The sequence below is a fragment of the Hemitrygon akajei genome, chromosome 11 (genome assembly GCF_048418815.1).
Source record: "Hemitrygon akajei chromosome 11, sHemAka1.3, whole genome shotgun sequence".
Classification (NCBI taxonomy): domain Eukaryota; kingdom Metazoa; phylum Chordata; class Chondrichthyes; order Myliobatiformes; family Dasyatidae; genus Hemitrygon; species Hemitrygon akajei.
Genome location: NC_133134.1, coordinates 123,372,160 through 123,384,453, shown reverse-complemented (window position 1 = coordinate 123,384,453; position 12,294 = coordinate 123,372,160). Strand labels below are relative to the sequence as shown.

The 12,294-nt window shown below is 38.5% G+C and overlaps 1 long non-coding RNA gene across 1 annotated transcript in view; it reads left to right on the top strand.

Annotated features, from left to right (window-relative positions):
• The first annotated feature begins 904 nt into the window (after nt 1–904).
• Nucleotides 905–12,294, top strand: part of LOC140735186 (uncharacterized) — a 51,047-nt gene continuing 39,657 nt past the window's right edge. Inside the window, exon 1 of the long non-coding RNA XR_012100716.1 lies at nt 905–1,070. This is a non-coding gene — a long non-coding RNA (uncharacterized lncRNA). The remainder of the gene's footprint in view (nt 1,071–12,294) is intronic.

The following is a 12,294-nucleotide window of genomic DNA, read 5'->3' as shown; positions in this document are numbered from 1 at the left end:
TTTCTTCAGCCCAAGTATAAAAGTTCTGTGTTTTTGATGACAGCTCATTATTCATGGCTTCTTCAATCATTTCATCTATGCACTGTGATTGCCTCTGAGTAGATCACATTTGACACCACTACACACTCAATTCTTTCTTTTCTCGGTTAACAGTTAAGTGTAATAAATATTGCAAGACTCCTGATTGTAATGTAAGATATAGGAAGTAGAAGCAGAAAGTCACTCAGCTCTCTATGAGACCATAAGATACAGGAGCAGAATTAGACCACTCAGCCCATTGAATCTGCTCTGCCATTCCATCATGGTTGATCAAATTTTCCTCTCAGCCCCAATCTCCTGCCTTCTCCCTGTATCCTTCCATGCCCTGGCCAATCAAGAATCTATCAAGAATAATGACCAATCATGTACCTCAGTGCCAATTTGAGGCACTAACTAGATACCTGTTTATTCATTTAATATTCAACCATCTGTCAGTTAATTGATAGATTGAAGGTATACCTGTTGCCTCTAGATATGCCTGATTTCATTTATTGTACTTGTGGCCCACAAATTCTCAAGTGTTCTTACAGCTCACCTGTCATTTAAAAGAGATTAGTGTATGTGAAACCTCATTCTAACAGCAAATATGCAAAATGAATAGATCAAGAAGACAATCACTCTACAATGAGAATAAAAGTCAATCTCATTAAATTAGTGCTAAACTATGCAGCTAGTGTCAATGGACACAATGTCAACCATTTACTTGTGAAAGGATCCACACCTGTGTGGTTTTAAAGGTAATTAAGCAGTGGTGGGTATGTTACTGATTGATATTTTACTAGGTATTGTGTTAAATCAGGCTACATGGAATTGGCTTTGTGTTTTGGCAATAAAAGTGGCTCTCATCCATAGCTGCATTTGTTGCTGCTTGTATTAAAATGCAGCCTGACAGAGAGAATGAAAAGAGAGCTGTCAGTATAGCACAAATTTGGAAAAGGCAGGATGATGAGGTGGAGATAATATTTCAGTAGTGAATCACATCCAACAAAGGTCTTCAGAGTACAATTCTGCTGAGTATATTGCACAGAACGGTAAGGAATCTGCAGAAGTTCTTTAAGAAGTGTTATATTTTCCAACTGCACTTGAATCTTAGAAACAAGTGTGAATTGCTTTGTTAGTAACTGTTCAATGTTCAACATGTCTATCAATAACAAGGACTTGTGCTTCCTCTGACTAGACTAGAGATATTAGAAACATACTGTGATTTGCCACAAAACAGTTTATAAGAAATCACAGGTGATTTATTCTAAGAGAGCTGGATATGTCTTATTTTGCCTGGACAGTTTGTAGAATGTGGAATTAAGACTGGACAAAGTGGGGTGCTATTGACTGTACCTCCATTGCAGCAACACTTTTTGATGTACATGTGACATTAAAAGATTATCTTTATCATTCTGGGCATTTAATTTGAATTTAGGAAGGAACTGTAGCCCAAAGGGGATATTTATCAGTCAGTGTTCTACATTTGGTTACTCATGTATCCAAACTGCTGTGCAGGTCCTGATAGGATCTGTCTATAGTCAATTCCATTATAGATGAAATGGTGACTGCAGGACCACTTACTGACAATGTTACTCTTGATTTCTGTATGATTTTTGCATGTACCATCTAACTGTCCACAATACTCAAACTTTGTTTTTGCTGTCTCAAGCTCTTAAGTATTAAGATGGGTTTTTTTGTGTGATTTCTCTGCTGCATAGTGTACAGCTTCACAACCATTAAAGTTCTGCCCCTGCTGTAGAACAGGAAGTAGCAGAAGAGAATAGGTAAGGAGACAAATGTACAGACCTTATTGATCAGTTGTTGGTGTCCAAGTGTACCTCTGACACATGACAACCACATTTGCAGCTTGTCAAAATCAGTCCAGATTCAGCAAGCTGAGACAGAGACTCATCAATGCATCAGGGAGAGTAAAAAGCCCAAGAGGCTGTCACAATTCGGAGGTTAAATAGCATAGATGTGGCCTGTCTCAAACAACTGGGGATGGAAGTGTGAATGAGGCTGTCGAGATGATCCAGATGATAGAACTGGTGCACCTCTGACTCAAAGGATGAGTAAACTAACCACAACCCTGTTTTACAATGTTTGTCCCAGATATGGAACAGGAAAGAAATGCTGACGAAAGGGGATATATCATAATGAGGATAGTGGCCAAGAATGTAAGTACTGAAGGCAATGGTCCCTGCCATTGCCAGGTATAATGATATCCCTTCAGCTGTAGAGGAATCTTTGGGTGGGGTGGGGAAAGATCCATTTGCAGGAACTAACAACATTGGTAGTGCTAAAAGAAAGTTCAGTGGCATGACTCTAGGTAGTTGGGGTCCAAATTTAAAAAGCAGGATGACTATCTGCCACAAGAAAACAGCATCCACTATTAAAAACATCCACCACTCAGGCCATACCCTCTCCTCACTACTACCATTAGGCAGGAGATACAGAGGCCTTGGGACACACACCACCAGGATTAGAAACAGTTATTACCTGACAACCATTACATTCTTGGACTGGCATGGATAATGTCACTCACCAAAACTCTGAACTGTTTCTATGATCTACAGACTCACTTTCAAGGACTCTTTACAACTCGTGTTCTGAATATTATTTTGTATTTGCACAGTTTATCTTTGTTTGCACATTGGTTGTTTGTCAGTCTTTGCTTATGTTGTATAGACTTTTGTAAATTCTATTATTTTGTAGCCTGGGGAAAAATGCACATACAGGACAACAAATACTTTTTCAGGTCTTTAATTCCTTTATCTGTTTTAGATGTTTTCATGCAGAAAGAGGGTATCAAAATAAAAATGACAAAATGAATTTTTAAAAAACCAGTTCCTTCTGTTGCAATCTCATCGTAATTTTGGTCCATACACTTGTTATGTATGCAGTATGAAAATAAATAAAACAAAATGTACAAAAACAATAGTAGTGGCAATTTAAAAAAACCCAATACAAACAACATTAGAATCCCATCAACCTTGTACTTTATACACAGTATCAAAAATGTGCATAAATACATCTCATCTTAACTAAGAGATGCACTCACTTTGGCACACGTGCTTAACTTCCAAATAAATAAGCTGGACTCGTACTGCTAGGTTGGTCAGGAACTTGGCACAACCACACTATCCAGCACCGATTATATTACTCGCACAGAAAAAAGCATCCACATGTTAAATTGACAATATTCTAGATTTACAAACAAGTGCTTCTTCTGGATATTATCAAATATTATTCACCTTTCTTCACCAAACCTGGGGAAAGCACTCAAACATCGTTCTCTTTAGAACATGATAACTCTTCTTTCTACTCCAAAATAATGTCACTGTTTTCTCTTAGTCACAGGCAGCTATTTTTGCATTACCAGGCTGAATATGTAAGTGCACTTTAACAATAAAGAAATGATGTTCAATGGTCACCTGGTTGCAATTATTTCTTCTTCCCCTGTAAACACATACAAGAAAGTAAAGCTCAGGGTTGTATATGGTAACATATACAGACTTTGAAAACAAATTTACTTTGACTTGGAGGGAACAAGTTCATCTGGATTGGACAGAACATCATGTTGTAGTGAGTACAATAGCAAGGGCAGTGGATAAGGTGTTAAACTAAATAGTGGTATGAAGGGACAGTGGAAAATATAGAAAGTTAAGAGAAAAGTACATTGGTGGCAAGATGGAGTTGCCACTACTTCAGTACTGTGTTTGATGGGCTTCAGTGTGTGCCTGTCCTGTACCACTTTGGTGCTGGATTCCAATTCCCTTTACATTGTACACAATTATTCTGATGGATTTCTCAGTGCTCCAAGATTTGATGATTATGGATGATCATCAACTTCTGCTGTATTTTTTCCCATGGCAGGCTTCAGTGGATTCTCTGCAGCAGAACCTTGCAACATGGAGCTGCACCTGCATCATCATCTTTCTTAGTTTGGTTTTAGACCATTTGTGCATGATAACTCCCCAAATGTCTGGACTTCCTCTAAAACAAATGTTGTACTCTGTTGATGCCAGTGTTTGTATTGGTCACCAAAAGTTCAAAATCGTTCTCAAACTATTTTTAGTTGCTGACCAGAGTTCTGAGAAGAAGTCACAAGAGTAAATTGTATGGTGTAGAGGATGAGGTAAGAAAGCAAAGGAGATTTACCCCATTTGCATATTAAGTGAACCTTGGCAGTGATGTGAGAAGGGGTTCAGCTATGGCATTTAACATGCTCTTCGTCCACTGAGATTATTACTGTCGTCTTGGGATAATATCACAGCTTTTCCTTGTATTCTGCAAGGGGAGGGGGGAGCTGTGCTATTGAGAATGCATAATGTTGCTCAATAGCTGGTAGTAAGAGCAAACTGTGGCAGTAAAGTACATACTGAAAACTGTATGAAGTTATGTTAGAGCATTTGGCCTGAGACATAATGAATAGAGAATGTTGGTAGGTGAATGATGCTGTTGGACTATCATGTTTGCTGATCTTGATGTTTGTGATACCAACTAATCTTTTGAAGTACTATATAGACCTGCTAAAACCTTAACTCTTAACATTCACAGCTGATTCTATTATCTTTTGCCATGAATGTCTCCAGGGAACTGAGAACATAATTCACTTCAGCTCTCAAACTGCATGTCCATAGGTGTCTGCACTCTTGTATAGAGTCAAATCTGTCTTAAAGCAGGGTACTAACATGCAGTAACAGAAGCTATTCATAAAAGGATTATCCAAGTATCTGTTGTAAAACTTGTCATACGAGGCTCTGTTCTGGCTAAATGGGGTGGGGGGGGGGGGGGAGGAAATGATGTTTAGAAGGCAGCATGAATTTGGCATCTGTTTTGCACAAGGGCAAACTTGTAAGGGTTATTCCTGCATCACAGTTCATGTGCCCATTTATGAGTGCTATCAATTCAACTGTGAAATTAAAAAAGGGATATATTTAGATAAGAGCTTGCAAATATAATTTATTCTGAAATTCAATCCGTATTCCTAAATACTAAGTTTGAAGAGCCCAGAGGAAGCTAAAAACAGTTTAAAGACCAGTTTCTCTGGCCATACACAGTGGAGGCAACAATAATGAGAAAAGGGTTTTGCAAAGTATTACAAATTAAAGTTGCATGAATTGTTTCTGTTGCATTAGTGGACACCGGGAATATTTAATGATAAAAGTCTAACAAAAATATATATATTTTTGAATATATATTTTGAATATATATAAATATAAAAAAATTCCAGTGGTCTTGTATTTTGTGAATTGTCTGTTTGTGTATGTTGTAGCTAGGCCAGAACTATATTGTTTTTTTCAAGAAAACCCATGAAATGATATCACCTGGGACTAAGGATGAAAACAAATTGCATGTTTAGGTTGGGCCCAGTAAAAGTCCATTGCTTAGTTACGGATTCCTATTAGGGCAATTTCCAAGGCTGGCCTCCCAAAGCAGAACACTGCATGACTGGAAAATGAGTTAACAATGGATTTCAAGTCTCTGGCTAGTGCTTTTATTAGTAATGGAAAGATGCAGATGGTTGGTGATATTAACTTCAACTCAAAGGAGTGAATCTATACTGTATATAATTAACAGTGCTATTGGATGTATAAAAGGTTTGAGTTTAGATGATGCCCTCTTCTCAATTAAATATAAAATAGGCTTTATAGTACTCCTGTGGTAGTGGGGGTTCTTGTTCCCTGTGCAAATTTTCAGTCTGATATTCTGACTAAACCAGCTATACTAAATCTCTTTAGCTTCCTGGTTACTTTTTGTTAAAACTAATATAGGAGCAAAGAATTAAATTTTATTTTTATATGATTAAATAGTTTAAATGGTCCAATGTATTCTGTACAAGAATAAAGACAGGAATATATTGGTCTTAGTTATATGCCCACACATGCCTGTTTACATCGGGCTATTTCTGCTTTGACATTCCAAAATATTATCCTCCTTGGCCACATTCTCCTGCATTCTTTGCATAACTTCCGACATGCTGACTAATCAAAAACGTATCAACCTCAGTGTTAAATACATTCAATGACTTGGCATCTACTGCCTACCTTGGCAATGAATTCCACAGATTCACAACCATCTGGCTAAAGAAATATTTCCTCTGTTCTAAATGGATGCCACTGTATTCTAAGAGTGTGCCTTCTGGTCCTATTCTTCCCCCACTATAGGAACCATCCTCTCCACTTTCCCTCTATCAAGACCTTTCAACATTCAATAGGTTTCAATGAGATTCCTCATCATTCTTCTGAACTTCAGTGAGTACAGTCCCAGACCCACAAACACTCCTGGAATCATTCTCATGAAATTCCTCTGGACTCTCCATTTTCAGCACATCTCTTCTGAGATAAGAGGCCCAGAACAGCTCACAATACTGTGAGCAGATCATCACATCCTTGCTCTTATCAAGTCTTTTCAAAATGAACACTTGTATTGCATTTGCCGTTCTTACCGCCAACTCAGCCTGCAAGTTACTTTAGGTTATCCTCCCAAGTCTCTTAGCACCTGTGAATTTTGAAATTTCTCAGTGTTTAGAAAGTAGTCTATGCCTTTATTCTTTCTACCAAATTGTGTGACTATACACTTTCCTACACTATATTCCATCTGTCACTTCATGCCCATTCTTACAATCTGTCCGAAACCTTCTACAGACTCCCTGCTTTCTTAACATTACCTGACCCTCCACCTATCTTTGTATTGTCTGCAGATTTGGCCACAAATCTATCAATCCCTGCATTCAAATCATTGACATGTAATGTGAAAAGAAGCAGTCCCGATCCTGACCCCTGGAGAACACCACTTGTCACCAGCGGAATAGGCCCCCTTTTATTCCTACTCTTTGCCTCCTGCCAGTCTGCCAATCTTCTATCCTAGCTAAATATTTCTTGTAATACAATGGGTTATTATCTTGCTAATCAGTCTTGATTGTGGCACTTTGTCAAAGGCCTTCTGAAAATTCAAGTAAGTACATCCATCTGATTCTCCTTTGCCAGCTCTGCTTGTTATTTCCTCAAAGGATTTCATCAGATGTGTCAGGTGTGATTCTGCCTTAAGGAAACCGTATTGACTTTGGTCTACAAAATGTATCACCAAGTACCCTAAAATCTCATCCTTAATAATGGACTCCAACAACTTCCCAATTACTGAAGTTGGATTATCTCACCTATGATTTCCTTTCTTCTGCCTTGCTCCCTCCTTGAAGAGTGGAGTGGCATGTGCAATTTTCCATTCCTCAGGAACCATTCTAGAATCTAATGATTCTTGAAAGTTCACAATGAATGCCTCCACAATCTCTTCAGCTACCTCTTTCAGAACCCTGGGGTGTAGTCCACCTGGTCCAGGTAACTTGTCTACCTTCAGACTTTTCAGCTTCCCAACCATCTTCTCCTTATTAATAGCAACTACATTCACTTCTGTCCTTGCTGTCCCTGATGCTCTTGAATTTCTAGCATGCTGCTATTGTTTTCTGCCATGAAGACTGACACAAAATACTTAAGTTCATCTTCCATTTGTTTGTTTCCCATTACTATCTCTCCAGCATCATTTTCTAGCAGTCCAATATCCACACTCTCCTCTTCTATTCTTTATATATCTGAAAACACGTCTGGTATCCTCTTATATAATTGGCTAGCATACTTTCATATTTCAACTTTTCTGTTTATAGTTGCCTTTTGTTGGTTTTAACAGCTTCCCAATCCTCTAACTTCCCACTAATTTTTGCTATATTATATACACCCCCCCCCCTTTTTGCTGTTATATTGTCTTTGACTTGTTGGCCTTGGTTGCCTCATCCTCCCTTTAGAATACTAATCCATCTTTGGGGTGTATCTAACCTGCACCACCTCAGTTGCTTACAGAATCTCCAGTCATTGCTGTTCTTCTATCGTCCCTGATAGTATCCCCTTTCAATCAACTCTGGCCAGGTCCCCTCTCATAACTCTGTAATTCCCTTTACTCCACTGTAATTCCATAATACTCAATAAATCAAACCTTAAAAATGGAATGCAGTAGCAAGTTGAATGTCTATGTATTATGAACAAACATGGGGAAAATAGCAATACAAGAAGGAGGAAGAAAATAGATATTAGATGGAATGTCGCTTGAGCTGCGGTGTTGTACAAGAATGAATATGGCTGAATTTGGCAGAGAATGGAGAATATAAAGTGTACATAAGATATTAAAGAAAAAAATTGCACTATTATATGTAGAAAATGCATCTCAGATATACAAGTTTCATTCCAAAGACCTCAGTACAGAAATCCAGGCTGCACTGTCAGAATCCTATCTTTTAAATGAAGTATTAAACCAACCCCTCTGTCCTACACACTCCTGTTCTATCAGGTGAATACAAAAGATCTCAATGCATAGTTTCAGAGGACAGTGGAGAAGTTAACCACAGTCTAATGACCAACATCTCACTATGAATGTCAGAAAAATACATCTGTTTAGTTACATTGACATTTATGGAGGCTTGTATACCAATGGGTTGCCATGTTTCCTACATTACACCAGTAACTAAAAGTTCAATAATACTTCATTGACCTTTCAACACTTTGGAGTATTCTGGATGAGTGCTAATTAAATCTGAGCAATTCCTTTGTGGTATCAAATATCTGCCAAGTAATGGGCTGAGTGGTCTTTTTACATGTTGATATTTTAAGGAGTTAATAATCAGTTATTTTCATTACCCAGGAAATGGATTTTCAAACAGATTAATGCCATTTATATTACTTTGCTTTCGAAACTACTTTTTGTTAATGCACTTATTCCAGTGTAACTGCATCCTAAGACAAGGTAATTATAAAATAATGAACACAATATTATTTTATTGTGTTCCCTTTGTCACAATGAAGTGTTGTAACTGAACTAATTAAAAGCCACCCATGTTCCCATTACTAACCTGCATTTACAAAGAAATGTCTATAACAATGCTTTGCATACAGTTAGGCTACAATTTTATTGCCATGTTTTTGATAATTACCACTTTCCTTCTAATTTTACACATCAAAAATTATATTGTGTATCCATATTTTGGCATAAGTCAGAAATAAAGAGCACTTGATGTTTTTATCAGAATAAATCTCAGGATCACTGGAAAAAGTGATGAAGCAGAATCTGTATAAAATAGAAAGAAAACCTATAAAGTATAAGCATTTATAAAAAAAAAAAAAAAAAAAATCTTAATAAGAACTCAATGCCTTGAAAAGAATCAATGATGCAACACAAACTAGGGTAATACCGAAAATATCAGGGCTGTCAGGGAATTTGTTGAACAAAAATGAACTCAATAAAGATAGATATATGCTTTAAATTTCCACATTATTCTGTACAGCCCACTGCTGTTCAGGCTTCCTACTCATGACTGCACTGCCAGATCCAACTCAAACTGCACCATCAAGTTCGCTCATGACACTACAGTGGTTGTCCTCATCAACAACAATGAGGAGTTGGTATATAGAGAAGGTGTAGAGAGGCTGTCAACTGGTTTGATAACAACAACCTGAGTCTCAGTGAGAACAAGACAAAAGAAAATGATTATGGATTTCAGGAAGGTGCAGTCAACCACTCTATATTGCACATAAATAGCTCTGCCATGTGGAGAAAAACCACAAATTTCCTTGGTGTGTACATAATGATAGATCTAAACTAGACCACCAATACCTCATTGTTAGTTAAGAAAGCACAACAGGGTCTACATTTTCTGAGGAGTTTGAGGCATGAAAGACTTACTGACCCCATTCTAACAACTTTCTACAAGAGCGCCATTGAGAGGGTCATATCTGGTTGCATCATCATGTGATGTGGAAGCTGTAAGGGTCTTGGACTACAAGAGAATCACCACCAAGAAGAGTTGTAACCACCAAGAGAATCAGTCTTCCTCCTATGTGTGACATTTAGCAGGAGCATTGTATTTGAAGGGCCAGAAGCATTGTTGAGGATCCTTACGACCCATCCTGCAATTTCTTTGACCTACAACTATCAGGATGGAAGTACAATAAGGACTAGGACTGCCAGACTAAAGTTTCTTCATCCAGGCTGAGACTACTGAATAACCTGCCACTATAGACGTCCTGTCATTAGGACAGTGAGCTGTTTACTGTATTCTTTACCTGTGCTAACATCTTAATACAACAACTCAATTTGACTCTAGATGTTAAAGTTCATTGTAAATTGTTTTATGGTACACAACTTCTTTGTTTAAGAAGGGATAATATTATTAAAAGGTGTTTTAGGAAGTCCTTTGCCAACCCTGTGGCTAGGGAAAGGAAGAGGATGGCTGCAGTGATAGGGACAGCAATGACAGTAACGGGGACATAAAGGATCTGATGGGGAGACAGATTCTGGAAAGGTGTAATAATAACAGGGTTGTTGTGGTGGGAGCTTTTAATTTCCCAAATATTGATTGCATGTTTGAGTGAAGGGTTTAGATAGGGTAGAGTTTGTTAGGTGTGTTCAGGAAGGTTTCTTGACAGTATGTAGAGAAGCCTACAAGAGGAGAGGCTGTACTTGATCTGGTATTGAGAAATGAAGCTGGTCAGGTGTCAGATCTCTCAGTGGGAGAGCATTTTTGGAGATGGTGATCACAATTCTATCTCCTTCACCATAACATTGGAGAGGGATAGGAATAGATAAGCTAGAAAAGTGTTTAATTGGATTAAGGGGAAATATGAGGCTATTGGGCAGGAACTTGAAGCATAAATTGGGAGCAGATGTTCTCAGGGAAAAGTACAGAAGAAATGTGGCAAATGTTCAGGGGATATTTGCTTGTAGTTCTGCATGGGTATGTTTCAATGAGACAGGAAAAGGGGTAGGGTACAGAAACCGTGATGTACAAAGGTTGTTGTAAATCTAGTCAGAAGAAAAGAAAAGCTTATGAAAGGTTCAAAAATTAGGTAATGATAGAGATCTAGAAAATTAAGGTGACCAGGAAGGAGCTTAAGAATGAAGTTAAGAGAGCCAGAAGGGGCCATGAGAAGGTCTTGGCAGACAGGATTAAGGAAAACCCCAGGGCATTCTACAAGTGTATATGAGGAGCAAGAGGATAAGATGTGTGAGAGAGTAGGTCCAATTAAGTGTGACAGTGGAAAAGTTCTCTGAAAGCAGAGGAGACAGTAGAGGTACTTAATGAGTACTTCAGTATTCACTATGTAAAAGGATCTTGGTGATCATGGGGATGATTTACAGCGGCTTGAAAAGTTTGAATATGTAGATATTAAGAAAGAGGATGTGCTGGAGATTTTGGAAAACATCAAGTTGGATAGGTCACTGGGACTGAACGAGATGTAACCCAAGCTACTGTGGGAGGCAAGGGAGGAGATTGCTGAGACTCTGGCGATGATGATGCAAAGATCAATGGAGAAGGGGGAGATTCCAGAGGATTGGAGGGTTGCAGATGTTGTTCCCTTAAGAAAGGGAGTAGTGATAGTCCAGGAAATTATATACCAGTGAGTCTTATTTGAGTGGTTGGTAAGTTGATGGAGAAGATCCTGAGAGGCAGGATTTATGAACATTTGGTGAGGCATAATATGATTAGGAATAGTCAGCATGGCTTTGTGAAAGGCAGGTCATGCCTTACGAGCCTGATTGAAGTTTTAGAGGCTGTGACTAAACACATTGATGAAGGAAGAGCAGTAGATGTAGTGTATATGGATTTCAACAAGGCATTTGATAAGGTACCCCATGCAAGGCTATTGAAGAAGTATGAATGACCTGGATTGGGAAGTGGAAGGATGGGTTGGTAAATTAGCTAATGGCACAAATGTTGGGTGTGTTATGGATAATGTGCAGAGCTGTCAGAGGTTATAGCAGGACATTGATAGGATGCAAAACTGAGCTGAGAAGTGTCAGATGGAGTTCAACCCAGATAAGTGTGAAGTGGTTCATTTTGGTAGGTCAAATGATAGCGGAATATAGTATTAATGGTAAGAGTCTTGGCAGTGTGGAGGATAAGAGGGATCTGGGGTCTGAGTCCTTAGGACACTCAAAGCTGCTGCGCAGGTTGACTCTGTGGTTAAGAAGGCAGACGGTGCATTGGCCTTCATCAATCGTGGGATTGAGTTTAGGAGCCGAGAGGTAATGTTGCAGCTATTTAGGACCCTGGTCAGACCCCATTTGGAGTACTGTGCTCAGTTATGATCACCTCACTACAGGAAGGATGAGGAAACCATAGAAACCATACTGTGTACAGTTCTGGTCACCGAATTATAGGAAAGATGTCAACAAAACAGAGTACAGAGGAGATTTACGAGAATGTTACCTGGGTTTCAGCACCTA